Consider the following 5,915-nt stretch of genomic DNA (forward strand, 5'->3'; position numbering starts at 1 on the left):
CCATCCCAGCTAACCAGATTTCCCAGTAAACTGTGTTGTCATTAACTGAGGTACACTGTACATTATGCATCAGTCTATGGATTCAGATGTGGCGCTATATGTCACCATCTGACTTGCAGAATCACTTACCAAGGTGGCAGGTGTCATACCCAAAATGTATTAGCCCTGACTGCACAAGGCAAAGCTTGTTCTAGGCAGCATCACTGTGGAATTCAAGGGTTTGTGCGATATTCAGCGTGCATGTGTCTTAAAAGCAAGTTTATGACCTTTTTACAAAATGTCAGTACACTTTCACTGGGCCTGGATGATGCCCGAGTGTATCTCCGAGACCAGAATCAGGATCTAGTTTGCCTGTATGTAATTAACAGTTTACACAGAAAAGAAAATCAACACCAGAAGGTGATATTGGAGTCCATAATACACAGTGCAGCCCAATTAAATCACTAGAATTACATGTGCAGATTGGTAAATATGATTATACACAAGATGTTTCAAATGTCAGAAATTTATTTTTAATTGCGAAAGAACTGGGGGTAGGGGAGACAGCCACCCAGCCTGGGAAAGTCTGTTTCTGGTAAAATGCTGCCCCCTATTGGCTTAACTATATTAGGCATTGTCAGGGAATACTCCGAGATCACTTCTCTGTGCCATCTCAGCCCAGGGGTGATGAAGGGTAGTTCTCTGCCTCCCTACAACACAAACACACACACACACTTCTGCTTCGCTCAATCTCTGTATATTTGGGAACTGTGGTTTCAAGTGAAACTTATGTCTGGCTAAGTAGAAGAGAGAGCCGGGAGAATCATCTCCATCCAAATGTACAGCAATTAATCTCACATCAGCTGTTTTATTTAGTCAGCATCAACTTACACAAGGCCCCCATGGTCAAACATGGAGGTAATGTATTTCACCGCCTTGCATGGGTGGGCAGCCAATGAGATCAGTGCTGCCGTCGGGCACAAGTCCTCCCCATAGTTGGCACTAGGGACACCCATGGATTAGAAGAGTCACTGCACAGCAAGGTGAACCCAGCTCCCACAGTGAGGAGGGGAGAAGAGTTTTGTGTTTTGCTGGCTGTTTAATTCCATTTGTTTTTGTAACTGATGGCAGGGCCACCTAGCATGGAGTGGTTCTAGAGTTCCTTTGTGGCTTTTGTCCTCACACTACACCTTGAGCTTTGGCTAGGTCCTTTTCAATTTGTTGTCCGCCTTGAAAGAAAACAAACAAACAGAAATGAGATCATTGGTGGGCAGAGGCTCCCTGCGGCTTAACTTTTGTCCCTTGGAGAGAGATACCTGAGTTGCTGGCATTTAAATATTAAGTGGGGCTGGGTTGGTTTTGTTTTATTGGAGACTAATGAAAGCCTTTGCAATCTTAATAAAAACTTGGCTGCTTAGTGGTGTGTGCTCATGCCCCCTGTGCTCTCCATCAGAGGACATATCTTCAAAATCAAGGGATCGAAACAGTGCTCTGGGTGGCAGGGAATACGCCTCTAGGTTGGGATTTTCAAAGCAGCCTGCGGGAGATATGTTCCTCAGTCCCACTGAGCAGAGTCTCTCTCTTCCTCAGCATAAAAGGCTGTTGGTATTTCCATTCTGACCCTCCGACCCTCCTTACATCCTAGTTTTATCATCTTAAAAGGGGAAGAAAAAGATATAGCCATGTACAAGGTTTACTTTTCCTATTGTCTCTCTCCCATCCTAATGCAGCTTTCAAGCAAAGCCACAGGATCACCGAAATGCTGCTTTCACTTGAGCACTTTTTTTTTATATTTCCAGTATTTTCCAGGTTGAAAATTATATTTTAAAAAGTCCAAAGAAATATTGAAATTGTACACGACATACAGAGCAACAAAACACACCGAATCTGGCCCACTGGTGAAACACAAATACACTGAAATGGCCTTGCCTCGGCCTATTAGCATTCAAAGACACTAACCAGCTACTGGTATATAATGCCACAGGTTTTTTTTTTTTTTTCCCAGTTATACAAATTCCCTGCATGCCAATTGGCTGTGGATATCGGGGATGCTGGGATTCTAGCACCAGCATGGAAACACGGCATTGCTAGCCCTCAGTGTTCAACAGTCATGAGTCGAGATCCCCCAAATCACAAGGTCAGCTTAAAAAAATCAGGAGAATTTTAAAAAATGTTGAGTTCTTTTTATTTGCCTTGTGGTTTTATAGCCTTTTGCAGGCACTTGTTTTGGGTTCTCAAGCTTTTCTCTGCAGCCAGGACGACTAGAAATGTACCCTTTTTTTAAAAAATGAAAGCTGAAATTCTCTCACAATAGAACAATTCCAGCAGGTGGGGCTTCAAAGAATACTGCAAATACACAGAGCCTGTGGCAATTGAGGACAGGCCCCATGACTCATTGCTAGGGCCCTACTAAAGTCATAGTTCATTTCGGTCAATTTCATGGTCAGAGGATTTTAAAAATCGTAAATTTCATTACTTCAGCTATTTCAATCTGAAATTTCACAGTGTTGCAATTGTAGGGGTCCTGACTCAAAAAGGAGTTGCGGGGAGGTTGCAGGGGGGTGTTGTGGTACTGCTACCCTTACTTCTGAGCTGCTGCTGGTTGCGGTGCTGCCTTCAGACCTGGGCAGCTGGAGAGCGGCGGCTGCTGGCCAGCTGTGAAGGCAGAGCCTCTGCCAGCAGCAACGCAGAAGTAAGGATGGCCTGGTATGGGATTGCCACCCTTCCTTCTGCGCTGCTGCTGGCGATGCTGCCTTCAGAGCTGGGCACCTGGCCAACAGCTGCTGCTCTCCGGCTGCCCAGCTCTGAAGGCAGCGCAGACGTGAGGGTGGCAATGCCACAACCCCCCTACAATAACCTTGTGACCCCCCTGCAACTCCCTTTTGGATCAGAACCCCCAATTTGAGAAACGTGAAATCTGGTCTCCCCCCGTGAAATCTGTATAGTATAGGGGAAAAGCACCTAAAAGATCAGATTTCACAGAAGAAGACCAGATTTCACGGTCTCTGACACGTTTTTCATGGCCGAGAATTTGGTAGGGCCCTACTCATTGCACAGGAGGCAAACTCCATTCCTATCAGAAGTGCTGGGGAGAATCCACAGCTTGGTTTTTTTTTTTTTTTTTTAATATACAATCCAGCCCAATGAGAACAGTTGAAAACAACAGTTGCGAACCAAGTGAGTGGCAAACAGAGGACAGGCAAACAGAGCGGGTTTACCTGGGATTTCACCTTGGGGAAGTTCCCACAAAGTGTTTTTGCCTTTCAGGCTTCTGTGAGCAGTAAATACAACATCTGAAGAGGCTCTTAGAAGGAAGACATTAAGGATGGGGAGCGATCAGCTGTTGTGACCTGCACAGGATATGCCATGTTTGTCTTTTCCCCAGAGGACAGAAGCGACTTTGTCTGTATGAAGTGCGAGCTGGTCTCCATATTGGAAGAGAAGATTAAAGGACCAGAGCTCCAAGTATCAACCCTGCATTGCATCAGAGAAAATGAAGACTTTCTGGATAGAAGTCAGTGTATGGTACCTCAGGCACAGCATGCTGAAGAATCAGAGAGGGCAGTGCAGCACAGGGAAGAAAACTGGCAGCATGTGACCTCCAGAAGAAGAAACAGGAGAACCCATGTACTCCCAATGCAGATAGAGGTAAGAAATCATTTTCAGGCTCTCTGCACAGGTACTACAGTGGAGAATGGTTTGGAAGAGTCATCTGAGGGAAGGGATCAGAAGGAGACCCCATTGACAGGAAGGCATGGGATGCGTTGTCCTAGGGATGGGGGTTCCATGACCACCACTCCCAAGAGGAGGAGGGAGGTGGTGGTTGTCGGGGACTCCCTCCTAAGGGGGACAGAGTCATCCATCTGCCGTCCAGACTGGGAAACTCGAGAAGTGTGCTGCTTGCCTAGAGCTAGAATTCAGGATGTGACGGAGTGTCTGCTGAGACTGATCAAGCCCTTGGACCATTATCCCTTCCTATTTCTCCACATGGGCACCAATGATACTGCCAAGAATGACCTTGAGTAGCACAGTACTGGGAGGAGGTGAGCAGCCCTGAGTGGTGAAAGAACAGGTTTAGGAGTATTTAGAAAAGCTGGACTTGTACAAGTCCATGGATCCAGATCTAGTGCATCCAAGGGTGCTGAGGGAGTTGGCTGATGTGATTGCAGAGCCATTGGTCATTATCTTTGAAAACTTGTGGCAATCAAGGGATGTCCCAGACAACTGGAAAAAGGCAAATATAGAGCCCATCTTTAAAAAAGGGAAGAAGGAGAATTCGGGGAACTACAGACTGATCAGCCTCACCTCAGTCCCTGGAAAAATCATGGAGCAAGTCCTCAAAGAATCCATTTTGAAGCACGTTGGAGGGTAGGGATAGGGTCCAGAGTGATTGCAGAAACGATTTGTTCAATCACATTGAACAACAAACCGATTTGTAGAAATGAAAGCCTTTCTCTGAATAATTAATGAATAACTTCCTCAAGTGAAATGTTTGCTTCAAACAGTTCACCTAGCTTTAGTCTAGACTCAAGTTATAACCCCTTAGGGTACAGACAGATTGGAGCTTAGCTGCCTATGCCCCTCTCCCGTGCTGAATTACAGCACACCCACAGTTCCATCTCTGTTAGTATAAATGTTCCAGGCTCGTTTTGGATGACACAGTGGTTTCCCTATGCCCTGGGGTTTGCGGATAGCGGCACTCTCCTATCTGCCAGTTAGGCCGCAATCCTGTAAGCACTTACACCTGTGCTCATCTTTAAACGTGTGCAGTGTGCCCTAATGGGGAAAGCAAAGAACAGCAACATCCACCATGTATAGACTCTTTCTCGGGGAGCATGCCTCGAGATGCGGCTGGAAGGATGCAGGGTACAGTCAGAAAGAACCAAAGTGGCCTTTGCTGTGCACAAATCAGGAAGCAGAGGACCCAGAAGCAGCAGCCTTGTAAATTCTGCTAATGCTCTTGGGAGGGCTTGTTAACCCCTTAAAGAAACTGGGTCCGGGGGCACTGTCTGGAGGGGGTGGGGGCTGTCAGGAAGGCTGGGAAGAGGGACTAGGGGAGGTAAGGGCGCAGGGGGGCTAGAAGGAGTCTCTGTGCAGGGGTTGAGGGAGAGTAGGGGGACGGGGTGGAAGTGTTTGTGGGAGACGCTGAGGGAGTCTGGGCCAGGCTGGGATGAGATTGCGTGAGGCAGTGGGGCGGGGAAGAGAAGTCTGAGAAGGGCCTGGGGAGAGCTGGGGTGAGTGTGTGAGGGCGCAGGGAGGCTGTGAGAGGTTGGGGGCTGAGGCGGGGGGATTCTGGATAGGCTGGGAGGGGGCTGTGAGGGTTGGAAGGAGGCTGGGAGGAGGGCTGAGGCAATGGAGGTGTGGGGGGAGGTTGGGGGGGCTGAGGCAGTGGGGGTTGTGGAGGGGGCTGGAGAAGTCTGGCAGGGGGGCTGAGGCAATGGAGGTGTGTGGGGGGAGGCAGGAAGGAGGCTGAGGGAGGGCTGTGGGGGGAGGCTGTGAGGGTTGGGGTTAGAAGGAGGCTGGGATGGGGGCTGAGACAATGGGGAGCCTGTGGGGGGAGGCTGGAAGGGGTTGGGGGGCGGAGGGGGGCTGAGACAATGGGGAGCGTGTGGGGGGAGGCTGGAAGGGGTTGGGGGGCGGAGGGGGTGATTGGGGGGAGGTTGGGAGGGGCTGAGGCGGGGGGGGCTGTGGGCGGAGGAGGGTGTGGGGGGGCTGGAAGGGGTTGGGGGGGGCTGTGGGCGGAGGCCGGGAGCGGAGCCTTCCGGAGGCGGGGGGGGGGCTGGCTCGGGCCGCGCCTGCGCACGGGCTCTTGGCCGCCGGGCCTGCCGGTGTCCGGGGATCCCGCGCGGGGCGGTGTGCGGGGGACCGGGGGGACCCGCGGGGCGGTGAGGGGGGGCGGCGGGGCGGGGCCGGCGGCCCGTGGGCAGCGGGGGTAG

The sequence above is a fragment of the Chelonia mydas genome, chromosome 3 (genome assembly GCF_015237465.2).
Source record: "Chelonia mydas isolate rCheMyd1 chromosome 3, rCheMyd1.pri.v2, whole genome shotgun sequence".
Taxonomy (NCBI): domain Eukaryota; kingdom Metazoa; phylum Chordata; order Testudines; family Cheloniidae; genus Chelonia; species Chelonia mydas.